The 24,810-nt window shown below is 54.0% G+C and overlaps 1 protein-coding gene across 1 annotated transcript in view; it reads right to left on the bottom strand.

The window, feature by feature from the left end:
- GFOD2 (Gfo/Idh/MocA-like oxidoreductase domain containing 2) overlaps positions 1 to 24,810 on the bottom strand; it is a 143,592-nt gene that overhangs the window by 62,768 nt on the left and 56,014 nt on the right. The window contains exon 2 of the mRNA XM_078670848.1: positions 9,636 to 9,755. The gene's annotated coding sequence lies outside the window, so the exon portion shown is untranslated. The remainder of the gene's footprint in view (positions 1 to 9,635; positions 9,756 to 24,810) is intronic.

Raw genomic sequence — 24,810 nt, 5'->3', positions numbered from 1 at the left:
CCTGGGCGTCGCTCCTCACCCAGGCAGACAGTGGCTCCACAGCCAAGGGAAACAGCAGGGGGGGGGGGGGTAGTGGGTATTCCTGATGGGTGCACCTATGGACCTTGAAAGGCTACGCGAATCGAGGTTGGAAAGTCAGTGTAAAGAAGGCAGACATACGAAAGCTCTGACCGAGGATGATGCTATGAATAAGAGCAAACAGGTATTCCCAGCCGATCTAATCAAAGGCTTTATCCATGTATGCAAGCAGCACAGCGGCCGGCCTCTCTCAGAGGTCTGCCATATAGGGAACCTTTGTGTCCCCAAGAGGCGACTTTCCTGGAGAAGGAGTAGCTCTGTCCCCAGTCTTTTAGCCTGCTTCAAAACAGCTCTACGTTTAATCTAATCAAGAAGACCCCAACAGTTACAGGTAGGGACCTGAAAATGCCCAGTAGGGCCCTCAAGGACTGTGTACATCATTGGTATCAAAGTTGGATATTCAGGAGTCCACTTCATGAAACTTATAGGGTGTGAGTGATAGGGCTGCGTGAAAACAGTCGGAATTCACCAAAACACACATTAAGCCCATCAAACCATCAATCCGCTGTCAGTGTTCATAATCTCAGCGTGGGTTTCCCCAAGACAAGCAAGACCTATTGCGATATTTGACAGTGGACTTTTTGGGGAGGTTGCGTTTGTCGCTCAAGGATGAGTTGGAGTCTATCCGCGGCGGATGGAAACAGTTTCATCAGCCCAGCCAAACACCTCCTATGGGGTATGCAGGAGCTGAAGATCACTCACAGGCAAGCCAGATATAACAATATATATTGAATCTTGAGGTCTCTTAGTTTTTGTTTTGCTGCAGGGATGATTGTTGTTGTTGAACCATCTTTGTGTAAACGGGAAATTTCATGATGTGACTTGATTCAAGGGGGCGTGGCTAGCCAGCCAACATGGCGGATGCAATAGTATAGAGCTCCGCATTACAAACCCTTAATTATCCTGAGATAGCCCTACCGGAGGTGCCCCCAGAGCCAGGGCCGCACGGCAAAGGTGTAGGGACGCTGTGGGGACCTTTTGAGGCGGTCGACGATCACCCGGGCTGGTGCATGGCGGCGCAGCGGCCTGTGGCGGAGGGCCGCGCGCAGTGACAGGCGACCGTTACGGGAAGAGGCGCCGGATCGTTGACAGTGACAGCGGGCTGCCCGGGGACTGCGGAGCGGACAGAGGCGCTGGAGCTGCCGGGTGCCGTGAAAGGAGCAGCGGCTGAGAGTGACTGCTTGCGAAGGCGTACTGGCAGGCAGCGGTGAGCCCGGACTGCTGACGCCTGGAGATCTGCTACTGCCGCCGGGCTGGTGACGATTCCAGCGGGGGCCTGGGCGCTGGCGAAGTGCAAGGCCTGGGGCATGACGAGAGAAGCCTTGTGGAGGTGAGGAGCCTGGGCGAGGATCTGGGCGGCCCGGGCGCGGTAGCTGCAAGAACACAGAGCCCGAGAGAGCGCCTGCCCCGCAGGGACACGTCCTGATGCCAATACAGTCCCGGGCTTGGAGGTGAGGCGGGAGACCGGTGTCGGCGGCCTGGGAAGCCCCCTGCGGACCGGGACTGTCAGTTGGGGCAGGGCTGCCCCTGGGAATCGAACTGCTTATGTCTGGGAGCTGCGGCGGAGACCACCACTGGTTCCCCATGGGCTTGGGGGCCACAGAGGCTTGGGAGCACCCACACAGCGAGGTGGCCTGCATTGCGTGGCGACTGTGAGAGGCTGGCTCCGTGTGCCTCGTGATAATCAGGCGGCCATCCCGAGCGCCAGACACCATCTTAGGGGAGCTGTGGGCGCCATATTGACTCACCTGTGGGGCATGAGGAGAGGGCACTAGCACCAGTGGAATTTACTGCTTGCCCTGACTGTGCGGTGGGGGCCGCTGCCGCTTCGCTACTGGTGAACTGAGGTGCTTAGTGGATTGCTGCTGAGGCACATATGGGACTGGTACCGGCTGGCGGGGACTGAGACTGTGTTACCAGGGGCTGTTTTGCGACTATCTCTGTTGCCCTTAGACTGAGACTGTAGAGGCCGGGCGCTGGGCACCACTAGCTGACGGAGTTACGTTCTCCTTGAGGGTTGCTGGTACTCTCTTGTTTGGTGCGGCTGTCGTGACGGTCGCCTATGGCCCATGTTGGGTGGCGTGCTTCAGGGGAAATCATTGTGTTCCGGGACTTGGGTGCTGTGTTCCGGGACTTGGGTGCTGTCTTCCGGGCCTTGCCACTGAGGCCCTGCTCACTCGATTTCTGGGAGCTGTGGAGGGGAGGTGGCAGCGTCTTCCTGGCTCAGATTCACTGGTGCGGGGGCCCTCGCGAGACTGGAATGGCGCGCTTCAGCTGGAGAGTGCGGTGCAGGTTGATCTTTCTTCCCCCCCCTCCCTCAGAGGTACTAGAGGGGTGAGTGGGGGCTCCTAGGTGGCGGCGCCTTGCCGGGGGGAAGCCTGGGATTGATTTGGAGACTCTTTGAGCAGCGCCTATCGACATTGGACTAGGGAGGTGCTTCACTCACTGAACCCTTTGTGGAGCCTAGGTTCACGGACTGAGCAGCTGTCGGTGTGAGTGGATGCCGTCTGCGCAGCAACTTGTAATGAGCAGGCTCAGAGATAAAGCTCTGCAGAGGCAACAGGCCGCAGAGAAACCAAGCCAGCCGCATGTCTCACGGGGTGATGGTCTGGGTCCGACAGAGGCCCTCGCAGCCAAGATGGATTCCGTATTGGCGGCGGTGGAGCGCATTGGCACCACACTGGAGCAGACAAAGACATCCCTTGAGAATCTAATCGATAAGGTAACGTCGAATTTTACCTTACTCCGCGCCGATCATCGCAAACTGGTGGACGCAGTCGCGGACCAACGCCACACACTTCAGGGACTGCGGCCGGTGGTACAGCAACATACTTCGGCGCTTCAGGACATCCTCGACAGAGTACACATACTGCAGGATTGTATGGAAGATGCGGAGGAGGGCCGTTCCCGCTGCAACAATGTCCGCGTGATTGGGCTACCGGAAGGCGAAGAGGGGAAAGATCCGGAGGGATTCACCGAGTCCTGGCTGAGGGACATCCTGCCTTCGGAGGTGTTGTCCCCGCACTTTGTGGTGGAGCAAGCGCACAGGGTGCCGGCGCAGAAGCCTCGCCCTGGAGCCCGACCTCGCCCGTTCCTTTTTAAACTGCTTAATTACCGGGACCGGGTCAGAGCTAGGAGAAACAAGGAAGCCGGACACTCTCACAGTCGGGAGCAGTCGCGTGATGTTCTTTCCAGACTACACGGCGACGGTGCAGAGAAGACGAAGCACCTACCTGGCGGTGAAGAAGCAGTTGCGGGAGTTGGGCCTTCCGTACTCCTTGCTGTTCCCCTCCCGACTCAGAGTGATCACTAAGGACGGGGCCAGTTTCTTTGATGCGCCATCGGACGCCTGGGACTGGCTGGAGGAAACTGGGCAGTGGAAGGGCACGCAGCCAGAGCCCGCGGAGGGAGGCGGTGACTGGCAGGTGCAGAAGTCGAGAAGGCGTAGGAAACGGAGTGCCCGCCGTGGCTCGACCACTGGCCCTGCGGCTCCCAGCCTGGAGGAAAAGCCCCTCGAGCGACAGGAGGCCCTCGAGGCGGTTGTGAACCTGGGGGTGAGGCGTTGCGAGAGCAGACGGAACTCGCAGACACGGAGCGACTCGGGCAACAGCGACCCGTCCTCACCTGCAACGATGCTCTCTGATGATGCGGACATGCCAGTAGTGACACCACAGATGGCGGACCTCCTCATGTGATACCCCCCTGGGGTTCTTGGGATGCAGGGAACTTGCTACTAGTTTCTTGGCTGCTGGTGATGCTGTCCTGCCTTCTACTGTTGCTGTGTGCGAGGAAGAGTGGCTGTTGAGATATGAATGCCTCCCCTAGAGTGTGGTTGTATGACAGCAAATACTTGGTGGGCTGCGAGGCGGCGGGGTGCGCTCTCTGGACTGCTGCCAGCGCACGCTGCCAGTTACCAAGCATGGGGGGCTCATTTCCGGGTGACGCATGCTGCTGCAGAGGAGGTGGGGGTGTTTGGTGCACGGGGGTGCCTACCGAGATCTCAAGCGGTAAGCGTTAGGGGTGCAGCGCACTGAGATAGTTGGCAGCGCACGGACCCAATCAGCGATCACGCTGAGTTAAGCTCACTATGGTGAGGTGGATCTTGACACTGTTTGGACGTATGTTCCACTGGGGACTCGCCCTTCCTGTTATACTGTTTGTAACCGTTCCCATGTTCTTTAATGTAGCACCTTGGTCTTCATGCCCACGTTGGTGTCCCCAGACCCCCCCCCCCCCGGGGGCTCCCTCCCTCCGACGCGCATGCCCATAGAACAGGCTCATGGCACACACTAACATGTCCTGGAACATCCGCGGTATGCATACCCCCTCTCGCCGATACTCAGTATTCTCCTACCTCCAGCGCCATGGGGTGGGAATAGCATTCCTCCAGGAAACACATGACACTGGCAGAACTAGAAAAGCTGCACAGGCGCTGGAGAGGACAGATTTATGGTACTACCTTTTCAGCACACGCGCGCGGCACTTTGATCTGGGTACGAGCGGGTGTCCCATTCAACTGCACGGACACGCGGGTGGATCCTTCGGGCAGGTACGCGCTGGCGCGAGGGCGACTGAATAGCCAGGAAATACTGCTAGGGTCGCTATACGCTCCGAATGTGGAGCAATCTGCTTATTTAGAGAGCTTGAATCACATCCTCCACCCGTATGCTGGGCTCCCCTGGCTGCTTGGAGGGGACTTCAACATGGTACTGGACACGCATTTGGATAGGTCCTTCCCTCCCCTTCGGGCTGCACCAGTAGCGTCCACCGCGCATGCGTTCAGGGATTGGCTCACTCACTGGGGGGTATGCGACATGTGGCGCGTACAACATCCTGCAGACAGAATCTACTCCTTCTATTTCCCAGTACACAACCTCCACGTCCATCTAGACAGAATACTAGGTACACAGTCCTTGGTCCCACTCCTTGCCGAATCCGAATACTTAGGGAGGACGCACTCAGACCACAATCCGCTTTGGTTTAAGATCAGTTGGGAGGCAGACTGTCCCCCTGTGCCCACGTGGCGGCTACAGCCAGCTGCACTTGAGGATGCCGAGTTTAGGTCGTCCTTGGGCACGGCCATTCTGGCCTATTTCGAGGATAATGCGGGATCGGCGAGCCACACACTGCTGGAGTGGGAGGCGCCTAAAGTGGCTATCCGCGGGCACTGCCTCGGGGCCACGTGGAACATACGTAAACAGTTATCAGTCTCCCTGACGAAACTGGAGTTGGAGATCCTCTGCTATGAAAGGGCCAGTGAGGGGACGGGCGAGCACTCGAGTGCACTCGGCGAACGGCGTACTCGGCACACGCTGCTTCTGGAGCAGCTGCGCTGCCATAATTACGCAGCACACACAGCCAGGACACACGCCAAAGCGGACAGAGCGGGCCGGTTGCTGGCCTGGTTGGTGCAAAGCGAGGGACGCCATGACCCCATGGGCGCGCTGCGCACTGCGGAAGGAGTCATGGTGTATACTCCGAGGGAAATCCATCGTGCCCCGACTGCGCACTATAAGCAGCTCTATCAGTCTCGAGGTACAGGGCCTCGACTCGTGTTGGACGCGTTCCTGGACGCCCTTGTCTTGCCGGTGGCAACGGAAGATCATAGGGGCGAGCTCAACGCTCCGTTCACCCTGGATGAAGTGGGTGATGCGATCGGAGACATGGCGACGGGAAAAACGCCTGGGCCTGATGGCCTGCCTGCGGAATATTATAAGGCAAACAGAGACATTCTGGCGCCTTTGCTACTTCAGTTGTTCAATATGGCCCCGGATGAGGGATCGCTTCCCCCCTACCATGCGGGAAGCATTCCTCGTCTCCCTGTCTAAGCCGGACCGGGACCCCACCGCTTTAGGATAGTACAGGCCGCTCGCAATGCTGAACGTGGACTATAAAATCTTTGCTAAGATTTTAGCAGAGCGCCTTGCGACAGTGGTCCCACAAGTAGTGCACCCTGACCAGAACGGATTTGTTCTGGCACGGTCCACATCCCTGAATCTTAGGCGGTTCTTTCGAGTGGCGGAGGAGGCAACGAGAGACTGGCCCAGGGAAGGATGTCTGATCATAGACTTGGAGAAGGCCTTTGACTGTCTGGAGTGGAGGTACGTTGCTGCGGTGCTTTCGTGGTACGAGCTGGGGAAGCGCCTTCCTGCAAGCGGTTCAACTTCTCTACACGAATCCTACGGTTCGGGTGCGGCTGGGCCCATATATTTCCGAGGCTGTGGCGGTGGGCCGGGGCACCCGCCAGGGCTGTCCTCTGTCCCCGCTGCGGTTTGCGCTGGAGCCATTGGCGGAACAGCTGCGACAATCGCTGGGCGCGTTGATTCCGCTGGGAGATGGGACCCACCAGGTCTCGCTCTATGCGAATGACCTACTAGTGTTTGTTAGGGATGTGGCACATACCGGAGAGACTGGCCCAGGTGCTGGAGCGGTTCGCGGTTGTCTCGGGACGCAAAGTGAATGCGGGAAAGTCATGTCTCTATGCCTTCAGTCCGGAAACGGACGATCCGGGGTATTGCTTTGGTGAAACGCGTGTCCAATGGAAGGCGGACACCTTTCCGATATCTCGGGGTGCAGATTTACAGGCAGGCGACTAACCTATTTGACGGCAATCTGGGTAGGGCCGTGACTGCACTTCGATCTCAAATCCGTTTTTGGACTACCTTGCCGCTGACTACGACAGGCAGGGTGGCCTTGACCAAAATGATTATGCTCCCTAGACTCCTGTACTTTTTTGTCAATCTGCCCCTCTATGTGCCGCCCTCCTTCACATCGCTCAACAGGATGCTTCGGGGCTTCATATGGGGACCGTCCAGACACTGGTTGGCACTTGCAAAACTGTTCCTCCCAAAGGACAGTGGAGGGCTGGCTGCCCACTGCTTTGAGCAATATTATCTGGCGGCGCAGCTGCAGTGGATCGCCAGATGGCTGGCAGACAGGGGTAGGGAAGACACCGCCACAGTAGATCCGCAGTACTCACTAGAGCACATCACACAGCTGTTCCATTCGCTGGCGACGCCGACATGGCCTACCCCGCTACTGCTAGAGGTAGCACACAAGTGTTTTCGTAGAGCCCCCTACATTACCCGGGGGGTCCTAACATATGCGCCCGCGGTGCTGCTGGAGGCTCTCCTGGGGGGTGAAGGAGTCCTCACACGACCCATGTTAGACCACTGGAAAGACGCAGACATACAGACACTGGGAGACCTCTACCGAGACAGCGCGCTGGTCCCGTATGAGACGCTAGTAGAGGAAGATTGGCTTCCCCCGGGGGGGTTCCTCCTGCACCGGTCTCTGGTGGCGAAAATGACGGCAAGTGGGGAGACGTGGCGTCAGAGCCTGCGACCCATTTAACCATACAATACCTGCATGTCATGGGGCGAGGCAGACACCTGGTGCGTTGGTTTGCGGGGTCATTGAGGATACACACGGGGTTAGTTCGGCTCCTCTCAGGGTCAAATGGGAACGGGACATGGGTAGGGCACTATCTGACAAGGACTGGGGCAAAATACTCAAAAGTCCAATGCGCATTCCCAGAGACCTACAATTCCGTCAAATACAGCTCTATATAGTACATAGAGCCTACCTCACCCCTGCCCTCATAAATAGATATTTCCAACGCGCGGATGCGTCCTGCCCCAGGTGCGGAGAACTAGATGCAGGACTTCTCCACATACTATGGAGCTGTCCCAGGCTGACCTCTTATTGGGGTGCAATAGGCGTGTTACTCTGTAGATGCACTGGCCGTGTCGTACCCCTGGAGTGGCCAGAGTTTATACTGCACCAATTTAAGAGACCACCCAAAGACAGGGCATCTTCTCGCTTCTTAGACCTGGGGTTAGTGGTGGCCGCGCGTCTCCTCACGAGGCGCTGGAAGGCGGGTGATCCACCGACTACGCAGGCATGGATCTCTTCCTTTCAGGCGTGGGCCCAGGCGGAGTGGACGGCTATACGCAGGGAGGAAACGGTGGGTCTTCGGAGGGAGCCAATGGCGGAGTGGTGGGAATGCATGTTGAGTGCTTCGCAGCGGGCCGGGGAGACGGGGGGGGGGGGGGGGGAGGGCAAGAACAGTGGAGGATTGAATGGTGTTGCTGGAAAAGCCGGGGTATGCTGCGAGATGTGTTCCAGTTGGACCATCTACTTGAAAGGCACTTTAACCTGCTTCCGTTCACTGTTTGGTTTCAACTGTTTTACATATACAAATGTCAATCTTGTGCGCATACTCGGTACTGAGAGGATCCATCCTCATTTATGTTGCTACGCAGTCTCAGCGGGTGGACACCTATGGACTTGCCCTGGGGTGCTAGTCCGACAGGACGTGCTTGGCCAGCGCGGGGAAGGCAACCTTACTAAGAATGTGCATATCATTTTGTGCCCCATGTTTAGCAGGCACAGAGACTGCAGTAAAATGCCTGATACACCCTGAAACTGTGCCGTTAGCGCGGGACAGGGACAAGTCCGATACACTGTGCTGTTCATCACTGTACTGTTTCTTAAAAAAATGCCAATAAAAAAGTTTTGACAAAAAAAATTATGTGACTTGATTCAAACATGATCTTTCCCTGGCTCCGGGCATGCCTTAGTATTGCATCTTTGACTAAGTAATTGAGGATTTTTGAATTACCGGTCTTGGCCTGAGCCACCGGCGGTTTATTTTTTCACCAGGGCCTTGTGGGCCCTCTACACCACAAAACAGGACGATAGGTACTCTGCAGGCACCACTGATCTGAGCTACGGTGTTAAGAATTTATCCATAGAAGGACTATTGCAGCCCTTGGTGAAGCCCACATAGCACAAGTTGTTACGACCGGCACAGCCCTCTGCGTCCTCCACTCTCACAACTAATTCCTTTGTCACGGCCGTCAGTGCTGTGACCTTCTGCTGAAGGGCAGGTGCGGGCTCACAATCAGGCAGAAAAATATTGGGCCTCAAGCCTTCCCCGCCAAGGGCCTGGATGAGACAGATCCCAGCGGGAGGCCCAGATGCTGCGAAGGCTGCCGCAGGCCACAACAATTAGGCCACAGTAGGCCCCGGCAGCCCAGCCGCTGCGCACCACCTACCGCCTCGCGGACCTCTAACCGGGACAACCCCAAACACTGTGCCAGCTCCAGCAGGGGCACAGCAAGGCACCAGCCCCCCTCCCCCAGACACAGGGCCGTGCAGTCAAGTCAACGCTGTTTGAGTCCCATGCACCGCTCATCACAGCAGCCACTGCGCCGGCCCGGCCACAGTTCACGGGCCGATAGCGCTAACCGCACTCTCCGATCCCTCCAGGACCAGTCTACCTCCACTCGACTCTTAGTCAGGAAGCAATGTAAATCATATCTTGGTGAGGATTTGGGCAGAATGGTGTCGGATGAGAGGAAAAACTGTAGGGAGCTCTTCTAAAGCGTGTCCATCACCTTAGCGCACCAGGACACGGCCCCCATAGTTTCAGCTTTTCAATATTACAGTGCATTTTATCTTTCCATGAAAGAGTTAAATATAGCTACTTCTAATGCCTGTTGCAGATCAAATAAATGAAAACTGAAATGAAAAAACTCAATATACTGACTTACCATGTTCCCTATCGCCTTCTTTTGTGCAAATCTGGGGTCTGATGGTTGCTGAGTATTTACAACAGCTCATAAATCGTCAAACATCTGAATCCTCCCACATCTTCAAGCACAATTATGTTCCTGGAAAAAAACCAGACAAATCAGTTCATAATGTCATGCTAAAAATCCTAGCAAAGTTATTATAAATGCAGTCTTTCACAGCCTCCTTACCAGCCACGTGGACCAGGTTGTACTTAATACTAAACTGAGTGGTAAGTTCAAGCATCCAAAATGTCATCTTCCTAGGGCCAATCACACCAAAATTATCGAGGGCACTAGTAAAACAAATTCTATATGAATCGCTCCTTGCAAACAACATCTAAAGGAGTCCGTTCAAATAGAGCTTTTGCAAAATGTTCAATACATGGTCAACCTGATCTACTCCTAAAAAAAAAAAAAATCTACTTTTGTAAATGTGAAGGACTACCAAGACAGTCAATTCATTGATATGTTTATGCAAACCAGAATTGTATTAATTGATTAATTGTTCATCATTTATCTTGCTCATATGTGTTTTATTGTAGGTCACTGACCCATAACACATGATTTCTTTAGTTTAGCCAAAAGTCAATGTCCAAGTGTGGTCTGGTACATTTGAAATCTCTTTAATGATTATTTATAGATAAATTAACCTCTTCAGCAGTTTTCAAATACACACCACTCACACAACACTAGAAGACCTACCAACCATGAAATAATGTACACTATGTGATCCTACATGGAGGGGCAAGTGAAGAGGCCTTTGGAACACTGACACAGTCTGAACTCTGTACCACTACCCTTCTCAGCAGCACAAAAACCGACCAACACCAGAGACTGAAGCAAGAAATCGTAAATCCCACTATGGATTAACACTGGGCAGAGCCTCCAAATACAAGCTGGAAACTTACATAAGCTGAACGAATTAATGCAGTAAGTGTCCACTATGCGATAAAGCCTCTTCACCAGTTGCCCGCATAAAGTAGGCATATATTGTGTGATACAAGGCAACATCATTCAAGTTAGCTGGCCTGACCGTTTTAGTGAAACTGGGGTTGTAATCTCCTCACCCACCTTTGATCCCTTGGCTCACCCAACCCTCAGAATTCTCCACCAGTGTGCACCCACCTAATTCTTCCTGAGTACATTTAATTAACAGCTTTATATACTGTTATTGCACCACTGCAAGTACTGGTGACCTTTACATATAACTTAGTTCAACACAGTTAAACAAGAAAAACAACGCCTGGGCCCTCATTACGATCAGCCCGAGAAATGGGCCAGATTTTCCCCATCCCCACAAGTACTGCCAACTGTGTGTAGTTGGATTGGGAGGGGGGTCAATTATTTATGGGTCATAAGGGTCAACTACAAAATGACGACTTTCCCAGAGGAATTGGTAACTCCATATCCAAATGCTCTAGTAGTGCCTAATTTTTCCTCAGACTTTCACAATGGAGATTTTGGCTGTTTTAAACAGGTAATCTGTGTGCGAGTGAAACACTTATAATACCGATCGGAATTAGGAAGCCGCTCATAACGTGGGCTTGGAGGAGTCCGGATTTGAAACAAGGTACCTGAGATAGGGAATTAATTTAAGAGAAGCGGGAGAACTGGGATTTTCAAATATTTCCTAAAAGTGTTTTGAGTACGGCAAGCGATGCAGTACGAAAGTAGTCTCGGACATGACTGGAAAGGGGGAGCCGGTGTTGAAACCATCCAAGCTCCCCGTCTGTCCATAGCTCCCTCGCAGAAGATGCATTGAAATACCTCCAAATATTCTAGATGAAGATGATTTAACCAGTAGCAGCTGATGGGGGCGGTGTGGCGATTAGGCTAATATTTCAACCCACTTTCCGGCAGTGTTAAAAACCAGGAATGCTCTTAGGTGCAATCCCAAAGCTTTCAATCATGGCTAGTTCTAAACAGTGTTTATAACAGGCAACGATTGAGAACTTTTTAGCCGAGGCCCACGGCAGAACTAATTTCTCACTCTGCTTAATTTTAAATAAAACAAAAAATAAAAAGTACTTACCTACTCCTCTCAGGTCCCACAGTCTGTGGCTACAAGGCAGCAAGAGGTCTCAGAGTCAACACCACTAACCAATGCAGACGCTGCTCTCAGGCTGTTAACCAGCATGAGCAAAGATACAGGAGTGATTGAAGCAGGTTGACTCAGCGCTCCAAAATGCACTGGAAGCCTGTGCTTGCTCTCCACCCACTATCTAAGACAGCTAGGGTAGGAGGTTTACAGTGCGCATGCCAGAATGGCCGTTGCAAGACAGCCGGCCAAAGCGCCGTGAATTTTAAAATGTAGTGAGCACTACGCCTCCTCCCCTGCTGCCAGCCAGCAGCAATGGCCCAGCTCAGACACTTGCTCGGGCTGGGTCACTGAAAAATAAAATGGTAATAAAATCAGGTTTGCTGCGCTGGCAGCAGAGGGAGACGCTGCTCCGCCCTAATGGAGGAACCACCGCTGCATCTAAGGCCAAAGGATCAGCAATTGCGGGTCATCACCAGTCTGGAAAATAGCAAACCGGTGCTACCCTGAGGGAGAAAAAAAGTCTTAGCCTGAAAGTAAACCTGGGCTGCTACTATCTATTACCAAGTCCTGTGCGATTCTAACTGAATCGGACTGGCCAATGGTAATCAGGCAGTGCCCGATGGGCTGGTCCTTCGAGATTGTGTGTGGGTTGGTTTTATGGCTGTGTGTGGGTTGGTTTTATGGTCCGCTGTGCGAGTTTTACTGTTGACTTCCCTAGTATCAAACTGCCTACAGAAAGCTCAGATCCATACAGTCTAACATACTTTGGTAAACACTTATACAGCGTGTCTTCGCAAGTTATAAACTGCCCCAATTTGCAAAGTTGGGCTACTTTTTTTGTCATCTATTTACTAATGGTGGACTTTTTTTATTTAGGTGCCCGAACCTAAACCTAATTTCCGACCTGTCCAACCCTTGATTCTGATGTTAAACTTCCTGTGTAAAGGAAAAAGAAGCTATCATCTTTGCTCTAGAATCATATGCCCCTTGATGTTGATGTTCAACATTCCAGCAATATTGGTACGTCATCCTCAAAGTACTGCTGTCGACTCTAATAAAGAAAACCCCTTCCAGAACATTCTACAGGAGTTTGCGCACGTTTTTCAATCTTGCCAGCTGCATTAAAACCTGGTCTCGAGCAATAAGTCCAGATAGAATGGCGCTGACCTACATGAAATAATACTAAGCCAATAAAAACACGTTTAAGTACCCTCCGGTTTCCCTTTGCAAAATGTTTTACATGGAGCCTAAATAAATAATTACAATGAATACCTGAAATCGGATACACGGCCGCCCGTCAAATGTAGTTAGTAGGAAATGAAACAAAAAAGGGACGTCGTTTTTCCCCCTCAGGCTTTGTTGCAACATTACTTGAAACCATAGCAACGAATAGAAGTGCACTCGCTCAGAGGAGGCTGTGGGTGGCACATTAGTATGTCTGGCAGCCGACAGGTGACTACTCATACAGGATTCTCCGTGCCATCCTCTGTAGTTTAGAAGCTGCAGAGGTGGCTCTGGTTCTCTGCATGGTAAACACTACATTCATTCCAGGACTCTTTTGAACTCCGCATTCTACTCTACAAGAGACCGGGCCAGACAGAAATTGCTCCCTGTAGCCTCCACTCTATTAAGCAAGCTTTGGCAAAGCCAATAGGTCTCTCCTTTGAGACCTACTGGCTTTTTTAGCCATGCTGTACCCTACAGCATCATAGCTGCTGTGCAGCATGGCTATGTAAAAGGATGTGCGGGTTGGGGGTGAAGCAACAAAGCGGTAAAGCGGAGAAGCAAAACAAGCGAGAGAACATGGGGACGAAGTTAGAAACATAGGTTAGTATTAAATCTTTTTTATTGAGCAGCAAGGAAAAACATGGCGTCTCATACAGCCGCCCGCAACTGCCTGAGCACATGGCGGTCAAGAACAGTTTAAGAGCACACACACGGCTAATAGAGGCTCCTACTGCAAGCGTTAACACAGCAAGCCGCCTACAACCCATCTGGGCCGGCCGCGTCATAAGGGCTGAAATGCAGGTGCAGTCGGCACTGATAAGGAAACATGAATAAACAGAGAAAACAGAAGAAAGGAAAAACAAACCCCCACCCCCCTCCCACACCCACCCCTCTCCTTGTCCACAGAGTCAAGACAGAGACCATAGGGGATCGCCTCCCTAATTGGTGCCATCGGGTGCAGAACTCTCGGGTGGTTTGCGCTTGCGGGCCTGCGCCTTGGGTTCTGGAAGCGGGGTGTCTGCAAGGCGTAGCAGTCGCAGGTAGCGTGGGCAGCTCAGCTCTCGGAATTCTCCTGTCAACAGGGTCAGAAACGGTCGCCATAGTGCTGCAAATTCTGCCCCCTTCCCTGCTTGGCCAAGGATCTAGCCAGCCCAGTTGCAGTGGAGGTTGGACGGCTCGCCAATGCGCTACAACATTTTGTACAGCTGCCCCTAGTGCAATCGCAATAAGCCTCCCTCTCCGAGATTTTAAGGGGTACATCAAAGCGTTGGGGAGGCCCAGTAGGACTTACGCATGGGAACCTGGGCAGCTGAGTAACTAGGTGAGAGTCTATTAAATCTAGGATCGAGTTCCAATAAGGCTGAAGGTGGTCGCAGCTCCAAAGCAGGTGCTCCAATTGTTCCACGCTCCCCGCACCCTCTCCAGCAGCGGTCGCTAACCCGGGGATCCCATTGATGGAGTCAGTAGGTGGCAACTTTGGTCATAGTTTCTGTAAGCCCTGTATGATATGCAGAATGCCTAGCTCTGTAGTAAACCCCCTCCCATTCTTTACGTGTGAGTTGTCTCCCCAAATCCCTCTCCCATCTGACCCTCCCCGCGTTGTAGGTGTATATGTTGGTGAGGAGTAAGTGCTGGTACAGATCAGAGATCAGCTTTTTGTCGGATGTGCACGTCAATAGCCACTTCTCGTATGGGGTGAGGAGGCGCTGCGCACCGGGTCGGATCGACGGCTGTAGAACCCAATGACGGACCTACAGGTAGGGCAAGCGATCTATTTCCGGTACACCATAGTCCTCCTTCACCTTCTGGAAAGGAAGAATGCCCTTAAGATCGAACATATGTGCCACGTTCCTGCAAGGTGTCGACCTCCATGTCGCGTAGGCCCGAGGATCAAGGCCGGGCGAGAAGTCAGGGTTGTCGAAGATCGGCGTCATTGGCGAGGGGAAGGAGGTGAGCTCCCGCTTAACTGCCAACTTGTCCCATATGTCCAGGACCGTGCTGGTGATCCGTGAGGCGTAGAGATTGGGAGGTCTGTGGCAGCGCGGAAAGAACGGGACGCCCTGGAGAGGACGACCAGCCACCGCCTGGTCCTGAAAGAGCCAGTGTTTGCCAGACTCCAGTTGGTGTCACTCCACCAAAGTGCGTAGCTGAGTCGCCTGAAAGTATAGAGTGATGTTGGGCACGCCTACACCGCCATATTCGGGGGGGGGGGGGGGTGGCGATCATATGTTTAAACCGCGGGCGGCAGCCGTTCCAGATAAAGCGCGCCAGATCCGATTGTGCCTTCTGAAGCCATCCCGCCGGTGGGCGTAGAGGGAGGGTCTGGAATACGTAAAGAATCTGGGGCAGCAGGGTCATCTTGATGGCAGCGATACGCCCCAGCCAGGACAGAGTGAGGTGTTTCCACCTTCTGAGATTGTCACGAAGTCGGGAACTGAGTCTAGCATAGTTGGCCTCTGCGGTGGCTTGCACTGTTGGGGCCAACAGGACTCCTAAGTATGGGATGGTAGATGCTGACCACTGTAGGTCAAACTCAGCCTTGGCGTCCTCTAGTACCTCTGGCGATAGCGATATAATCAGGGCCTCCGATTTCGCCACGTTAATCTTAAAGCCCGAGGCCAGCGCAAAGGTGTGAAGCTCAACAAAGAGCGCTCGGAGGGATTGCATCGGGTTGGTCAGGGATAGTAAGATGTCGTCAGCGTACAAACTGATCGTGTGTGTGTCCCCGCCAAACGGGATGCCCGTAATGAGATCGCACTGCCTCACCCGTTGCGCCAATGGCTCCATATAGAGCGCGAACAGGAGGGGAGAGAGTGGGCACCCCTGTCTAATTCCCCTGCCAATTGCAAACCGTGGGGAGGTGTGGCCGTTACCACCGACCAAACGCTGCAGTCCGGGTTAACAGTTAAATATATGGTTGCGAAGGATTTCTCCCACCCCGAATCGTTGTAGTACCAGGTCTAGATAGGGCCAATGCACCCTATCGAATGCCTTCTCTGCATCGATCGTGAGGAGCATGCAGTCCGGTCTCGTCCGCGACCCCGCCTCTATGAGGTGGAGGACTCGCCTGGTGTTGTCGCTTGTTTGCCGCTGTGGGATGAAGCCCGCCTGGTCGGGCTCCACCAATTGCTGCATATAAAGGTGCTAAGCGACCCGCAAGGATGCCGGTGTAGAGCTTCAGATCAATATTCAACAGGGAGATCGGCCGGTACGAGCTGCATCGGGTGGGGTCCCGTCCAGGCTTGGGAATTACCGAAATGGCCGCTTCCAGCAGGTCCGGGGGGGGGATGGCACCAGGCTGATCGAAGGTGTTGAAGAGATCTCTCAGCAGCGGGGCCACTTGTGGGCAAAAGGTCTTGTAGAAGGCCACTGTGTATCCATCCGGGCCTGGGGATTTCCCCAGTTTGAGGCGAGAAATCGCCGATATGACCTCCTCCAGGCCTATGGGCCGGTCGAGGAACGCTGTCTGTGCCTCATTTAGGAATGGGAGAGTTGCACCCCTCAGGTAATCGTGGCCATCTTGCAGGTCAAGGCGGTCCGCTGCATAAAGATCAGCGTAGTAGTCGCCAAAGGCAGCGGCGATAGCCGCATCGTCTGTGATGGGGGCGCCGTGGCTAGGCTGGAGGGTATGGACATGTTGCCTCTGGCGCTGCTCCCGCAATCTGCTCGCCAGCAATTTCCCGCAGCGGTCCCCTCCGGTATAGTACGCGTGTCTGAGGCGCATGGCAGCATATTCTGCCACGTCCTGGTCTAGGGCTGCCAGCATTTTCCGTTCTGTGCATAGCTGACGCCACGCCCGCTTTGCCCCCGTGCGCTGGTGCATCTGCTCCACTTCCGCCACTCGCTGAGTGAGTTCGGCTCATTTCTCCACGCGTTCCCTATTGTTAGCCGTAGCTATAGAGATAAATTCACCGCGGTGGACCGCCTTAAGAGCCGCCCATTGTGTAGCCTTAGAGGTATCCTCGTTGGCGTTGTGAGTGAGGAACTGAGCAAGCACCGTCTTAATCCGCTCCAACGTGGATGGAGCCTGCAGAAGGCCATCTCGCAGCCGCCAGTGCCGCTGAGGGCTGGGCGCAGCCGAGACAAGGAAGGATGCCACCACCGGTGAGTGATCGGACAGAGAAGCCGGGAGGATCTCCACGTCCTGTGCTTGAAGTACCAGCTGGGAGGAGCATAAAAAGTGGTCAAGTCACGCATATGTTTTGTGGGCCGCGGAGTAATAAGTGTATGCTGTCGCCCGTGGGTGTGCGTGTCTCCAAAGATCATCGAGATCCAGTTCTGAGATGTGAGTGTGCCCCGCAGCTGACAGTGCCCCCACCTGACCGGACCGCTGGCCGGAGCGGTCCGCCGTGTTGTGAAACACAAGATTAAGATCCCCCCTGAGCAGTAAATGTGGATGCGTGGTAGCTGTGGCCGCCTCCAGGGCAGTGTGCAGAAATTTCTCCTGGCCTTCGTTGGGTGCATTGACGGTACCCACTAACCATGTCTGACTGGCAACTTGGAAGCGATATACTAACAACCTACCCCTAATCTCAGCTTCCTTTTGCAGAACCCTCCCCCGAAGGATTTGGCCACTAATATCGCTACCCCGGCTACCTTCTTGTTAGCAGACGAGAAGAACTGCCAGGGAAAGGCGCGGGACTTAAGTCTGTGTTGGTCCTTGGGCATCAGATGGGTTTCCTGCAGGAGGCAGAGGTCTGCCGTTGAGTGTTCTAGGAGAGATAGGACTTTGCGCTTGATAGGGTTATTGAGCCCTCGCACGTTAAGCGAGAGAACTGTCAGGGGGGGGTGTCATTCTAAGCAGTTAGCTGGGCTAGCTACGCGCGGCGCTAGGCCTGCAACTGTCTGAGGCGGAGCTACTCCGCGTTCTGCGTGTGATGGGGAAACCCCAGGAGAAACTCCAAAGGTCGTGAACAGGGAAAAAAAAACCCTCCCCCCCCAGCCCCCCCTCAATACCAACAACTCCCCAACTCCCACTGCCCCTCCCCGTCCCCCCTCTCATTACCCCAACTGTGAGTGACCCATTGGTGAACATTGTCCCAGGTCCAGCCAGTAGTCCGGCAAGATCCGTGGTAGAGTGTAACGTTGACGGGAGAATAGTGGCGACGGCGACCCATCGGCTCCCCGCCCCGACCCTCTCACCGCTTGGCGGCAGTGCACTTCAGTAGTCCCCGTATCTATGTCTCATGGCGCGCTAGCTGTGTCTTTTGTCACTTCTTGGATAGCGGCCGCGTGTTCCTGCGCCATCGTCTCTGGGTCCAGTTTGCTGACTTTCGTCCTACGTCGCCTGTGTCTCACTTTCTGCCAGCCATCTCTAGCGCCCGGCGGGGGCGCCGAATGAGAGGGGGAAGCGCCCGTCTCATCTCCAGAGCCTTCCTCCTCCTGGGGAATGCCCAGCAGGTCGCAGGTGTCCCTTAAGGATCTGAGCTGGTGCAGAGTCCCGTTCCACCTGAAGATGATGCGGAATGGATGCCCCCAGGAGTATGGGACCCCTTCTCTCTTAGGAAAGCAATGACCATCTTGAACGCCCGCCGTTTCTGCAAGGTGATTGTGGACAAGTCTTGAAAGAGTTCCACCGTGTGCCCCTGGTAGACGAGGGGTTGTTTCTGCCGAGCCATTTTCAAGATGTGCTCCTTGAGGGGAAAGTCAGGGAGGAGGCGAGAATGTCCGGTGGGGGGGTAGCTGCATGGCGCGGGAGGCCCACTCTATGCGCCCTGTCAATCCTGATCTCGAAGTCTTCAGGCTCCCCCAAGATGTCTCGGAACAGGCCCTGAAGATAAGCTGCCACATCCCTCCCTTCTACCTTAGAGGGCACATTCGGGACGCGAATGTTATTGCGTCGTGAGCGGTTCTCCAGGTCTTCCGAGTGCGCTTGTAGATCCATCTGTTGCTCCTGGAGTCGGAGTATTTCTTGTTGAAGTGTGTGCACTTCCTCGCTTCTGGCCATGTCCGCGCTCTCCACCTCTGCCACCCTTTCCCCAATCTCGTCCATATCGCGACGTAGTTCTTTGTATCCTCCAGCCATCTCTTGCTTGAGGGTCTGAATGTCTTCTTTGAGGGAGGTGAACAGCGCTTCCATAAAAGACTTTGTGGCCGGCGCTTCCCCGTCAGCTCGGTCTCCGCCTCTGGGTTGAGGCATCGGTGCCGGCTTGTCTGGGCTTTTCTCACTCGGCCTGTTCTGCGGTTGGAGGACGACATGGCTGAGGCGCTTTTCGTGCTATCAGGTCCCCTGATTCCGGGAGCGCCCCTCACTCCTGCGACGGCAGCGGGCCCCGGTGGCGTAGGCCCGCGGCCGGCTGTTGGCGACGGCCGGCGGTCGCGTGCACTAACCTCTGTTCCTTATGGTCAAGGGTCAGCTCCCTGGCGTGGTCTCGGGCACGTCGCCCGCCCCCGTGGCGTCCCGCGGCCCGGCTGTGCTGAAGGTGGATGCTCCGGCGAGCGGGTAGGGCCCTGGGTATGTCGTCTCCGCGACTGCCGGTAGCGGGCAAGACTCCCGTGTCAGCTCGCTTCTCGGGGCACCCAGGCAGCTGCAGCCGGCGGAACCCACGCTCGGTCCCCTGGGCCGGCGGACCTGGGCCCCAAGGAGGCCCCCGCGTGTGTCCCTCGTGTTCCTGTGTCCTGGCTGTGGGGGTGGCGGCCGCCCAGCCGTCGGCGCATCCAGCATGGGCCGTCGGTAGAGGCCAGTCCGGGGGTGGCGGGCCCCCGGCGGGTACGTGAGGGCCGGAATCAGGGCTAGAGTCTCTTTGACTAGGGCCCTTATGTGGGTTGCTAGGCCTTCCCGCCTCCCCTTTCGCGCCAATCCGCGCTCCCGTCTGCTAGGCCTTACGCCGGGGGCCCGAGCTCGCCACCCCGAGTCTCCACCTCGCACCCCTCTCAGTGACTCCTCACCTTCGGCCCTTCGGCAACAGCCGCTCCAGGCCCCGAAGCTGGCGTCGCCGTCTCCTGCCCCGCCGCTCCTCTCGTCGTCTTGCCGCCCCACACCAAGCGCGGCCCCACCGCTCCTGCACGGCCACTCGGCCTGTCTCAGCAGCAGTCTGGGCAGTCGCTCGCTTCTCCGGCTCTTCGGTCACACACTCCTCGGCCCGCGGGGCGCCGGGTCCCACAGCACAGGCACCCGTCCAGACCGCGGCGCCCACCACGGGAGTCCACATGCCCGAGGTCCCGGAAGGCCCGGAAGCCGGGACCTAGAGTTTCGCGACCGCCGGCCGGCTCTCCCACACTTCGCCGGCCGGGTCGCAGCAGAGGCAGCCGGAGCTTCAATTTCCTCCCGGCCAGGAGACACGGGCAGCTGGAACCCGTCTCGGGCCCCGCAGGGAGCGGAACGATCTTCGCCCTTCCCAGGCGGCAACCACCGGTCGGCACGGGGCCGGCGATCACTCTGGGGCGGCCGCCATTTCAGGGGTTGCGGTTGTCACCTCTGACGGGTTTCCACTTGGTCAAATAGGTCCGGCCGCAGCGCCGGCGGCGCAGTCCACTGCAGCGGTCAGTTGGGGACCAACAATGCGGTGATTGGGGAAGATTTGGCTGTGTCGGGTGCTTCAGACGAGGATCAGAGCAGGGAGCCACAGAGACCTGCGTCCGATCAGGTCGCCATCTTGGCCACGCCCCCAAGAAACATAGGTTAAAGAGCTATGTGGAGTGTGGGGAAGACCCACACAGGTGAGAGAGCAACACAAGTGTGGGTGGGATGGGGCAAAGGAGCAAGCCAGGGCGACAGGAGGAAAACATGCACTCTCATGGAGTGTTTAAACAAAAAAAGAAACAACTAGTTCCCTAAAAGCAAAGAGTGGAAGCACAAAAGCTAGCAATTCAAAGAAATGGTAACAAGGCTATGCTCCATGGGAGGGACAAACACAAGACTGACATGGGACATGAATAGCCATTAAATAAGAAACAGGCAAAGGAGTGACAGATAAGCCAACTAATGGTAAGCAATGCATAAATTACAAGTCCCTGTATGTTCTTGGTAAGCCCAGAAATGTATTTTGCAACCAAACAGCTGTGCTGCCTGGTAGGCTCGACCTAATGAAACTAATCAGAGGCAGCACAGCACTAGTAGGCATGTCCTCCTCAAGACCCTCTCCAATACATAAACCTGTCACATCCAGTGCTTGCTCTCTTCATGACCATCTCAAATCAACTAATCACAGGAAGTACTTGCTCTCCGCAGGGTCCTCTCTAGTAGATACAGGAATCACAGTACGCACTTGCTCTCCAAAGTTTCTCTACAGTGGATACACAGTTAAAGACTGTGCTTCAGGGCCAAGCAATGCCAGCTGCCCACAACCCTAGTTGACAAATGACCTCTTTTGTTGTGGTTTTTCCTTGCTCCCACCAGAGTCACTGGTTTACCTCCAGTACTTTCTTCAGATGTCTGGTGCCACACTACATCTCCAGGACTAGTTGTTACCTTTCTGCAAAGCGCTTTGGTAAGTCTGCTCCTTCATGATATTTCCATTGGGTATTGCCGGTAGTGCCTTTAGATGTGCAGAGTGGACAGTTGTTCTCTCTCTCCCAGTGGTGTACTGCAGTCATTGAGTAGTAGCAATGGGGAGGCTGTATCTCACAACCCAAAGGGTATCCGGAGTTCCTAGGCCTCTTACTCTACCCTGTTTCTCCTTACTTTGGTTTCCTATTATATTCTTTCTTACAGAGGTCTAGGGGTGAGGAGGCAGCAGGTTATCAATGCGCTATGTCTCTGAGAACTTAGAACTACACAAAATGAATATGAATTCACATCCTTGGATTCCAATGGGTTACGCAAGACAACTTTAAGGAGTAATAGAACATTAAAGCATTTGAAAGCAATAACCTTCTGCTCAAACGAGGCGACTGCAGCGCACTCTGAGACAGCTGCTCCTTGTTCCTTTCCTAAAACTGCTACCTTCAAATTGGGATCAGGCCAGTCAGGTATCCAGATGGAAACATACTCAAATGTCTACATGCAGGATACACAAATAGAGTTCAGCACTGCCACATAAAGAATAACCAGACATACAAAGTAAGCAGCAAGGACATTGTTTTTTTTTTCTTCAAAAAAATGCTTTTTATTGAGCATCAATGTAACGCATAACACTCAAAGTAAGGCCCATAAGGGCAGCACAGAACATACAGGGGGAGGGATTGCAACAAAAACAGCTGTAATGAGTTCATCTTCACACGGTCCCTCGACCTGTCTTGGCATAATACAGCGTAAAGGATGCAAAATATGGAACATGAAATACCCCCCCCCACCCAAACGCCCCCCCCCCACCCCACCCGGTGGTGACCAAAGCATAAAAAAAAGATAAAGAATACAAAACAAAGGGGTATGTAGCGACTAAGCACAGGGTCCGTTGTAAAAAAGAAAAGTCGACCCTGAAGACAACGCAGGAGACCCTACATGGCGACAAACCAGAGGGGCGCTCTACAGTTGGAAGAGTTGCATGGCCCGCACCGACGGAGGACAAACCGCCGCCGGCAGACCCCGAGACAAAAAGGCTACAAATGGGCCCCAGCTGAGCACAAAGTCCTCGTAGTTGTCCCGAAAAATGTCTGCCAGACGTTCCATAGAAAGAATCCGCCACAGTCGTGCATGCCACAACGATGTCGCTGGAGTATCTGTCTTCTTCCACGCAGCTGCCACAGTAAGCTTGGCTGCCCCCAGACATGCCCACATGATCACTTTATCTAATTTAGATTGCCCGCCCAAGGAGGGATCACGAATGCCCAGGAGAGCAAAATCAATGGAGACTGGGATTGGATAACCCAAAATATCTTTAATGTGGGATAAAATCTCATCCAAAAAAGGCCGAATCTTGGGGCAGTCCCACCAAATGTGTTTGAAATCCCCTTGCAACCCACACCCCCACAAGCAGAGATCAGAAGTACCAGGGAAAATACGTCACCAATCATGTAGAGTTTTATAGTGGGCTTCTCGGAGGGCCATGGATTGGTTGTGCTTGGCTATATCCCCCCCAGAGGTTAAGCCATTCCCCTTCTGATATGTCCATACCTAGAACACGTTCCCAGAAAGCCATGTAGCGCGCCCGCAGGGCGTGGAGAGTGCGGAGCAACATCTCATAAAGAGCCGATACCGCGCCCTTTGAAGAACCCACCCTATTAACCACAAATTTCTCTATATCTGTAAGATCTCTAGTAGGTGCCTCCCTAATGGAGGGCGTCGTAACCCAATGCTGGAGTTGAAGATCGTGGTAAAGGTCACTTTTAGGGAGCGCAAATTCTTTCCTACATTCCTCGAACGTCAGGACGTCCCCGTACTGGAATAAGTCCGAAATTTTTAGACAATCCCCCTCCCTCCAATTGTCGAATGGGCCCTCATGTAGCGCGGGGGAAAAGCTGGGTTAAAATGAATAGGTGTATAGGGGGAAGGGAAGGAGCTCCACCCCTCTCTCCTAGAAATCCCATTCCAGATAAGCAGCGTTGTTCGGGTGGGGGTGCTAAGATAGGCATTAGGAGGGCGGTCATGTTTAGGTTTCCACAGCACATCCCAAATATAGCGACCTATTACAGCATGGTCCATATGAAGCCAGTGCTGGTCAGACTCCCTGGCAGACCATTCAGTGATGACCCGCAATTGAGCAGCTTGATAATATAAAGTAAAATCAGGAAGGGCCATACCTCCCATATTTCGCGGGCGCCTGAGTACCTGATAGGGCAAGCGCGCTCTCCCTCCCTGCCAAAGAAATCTAATGATCAGTGTGCGGAGACTCTGTAAGAGAGAACGCTCTAACTCAATAGTGCCTGGAACAAATATAAGAATTTAGGCAGGACGGTCATTTTAATGGTGTTGATGTGTCCCAGCCAGGAAATGTAGAGGGGCGACCAACGCTTGAAATCAATGCTGAAGTTGAGTTAACAGGGGAGGATAATTTGCTTTAAACAGGTCACCCACCTGCGCCGTTAAGTGTACCCCCAAATATAAGAAAGAATGCTTAGCCCACTGGAAAGATGTCAGGAGCTTCAGACGCCAGACCTCGTCAGAAGGAAGTGTGAGACTAAGTATGAAAGATTTCGTAAAATTAATTTTGAAACCCGCAACCTGTTCGAATTCAAGTAGGTCGCGTTGCACCGCCTGTAACGAAGACACCAGGTCCGTAAGCGAGAGGAGGATGTCATCAGCAAACAAAGAGGCCTTATGCTCTGTACCCCCAAAGGGGATGCCCTTGATCTCAGCATTGGCTCGCAAGCGAATCGCTAGGGGTTCAATACTAAGAGCGAATAAAATGGGCGACAGAGGGCACCCTTGACGGGTGCCCCTGCCAAGGACAAAGGAAGAGGAGGAACATCCATTGACCAACACTCGAGAAATAGGATGATGATAATTGGCCTTTACCATATTAAGAAAGGTATCTCTGAACCCAAATCTCCTCATGACCAAAAAGAGAAAGGCCCAATCCACCCGATCGAAAGCTTTTTCCGCAACAAGGCCTACCAAGATTGCGCGGACCTGAAACCGAGACGCCTTTTCGATCAGGTGGACCGTACATCTAATATTGTCATGCGTTTGCCGCCCTTTGATAAAGCCCGATTAATCGGGGTGTATTAAGTTGGGCATCAAATTCTCTAACCGGGCTGCTCGGATGGCAGAGTACAACTTAGCGTCCAAATTAAGAAGCGCGATGGGTCTGTAAGTGCCGCATAATTGTGGATCCTCAACAGGCTTGGGAATCACCAAAACCACAGCCTCCGCCATAGAGTCAGAGACCTGTGCATCGGTAGCGATGGCCTGGAATACAGCCGTAAGGTGAGGAAGGAGCTCCGCCGAAAAAACATCTGTAAAAATGGGCGGTGAGGCCGTCAGGCCCTGGAGCTTTATATAGCTCAAGTCTCGAGATAGCCTCCCGACCTTCCTCCTGCGTTATGGGGAGTCCAACAGAGCTGCTG

This window comes from Lissotriton helveticus, chromosome 12 (genome assembly GCF_964261635.1).
Source record: "Lissotriton helveticus chromosome 12, aLisHel1.1, whole genome shotgun sequence".
Lineage (NCBI taxonomy): Eukaryota > Metazoa > Chordata > Amphibia > Caudata > Salamandridae > Lissotriton > Lissotriton helveticus.
Note: the sequence above shows the minus strand (reverse complement) of the source record. Positions and strands in the feature narration are given on the sequence as shown.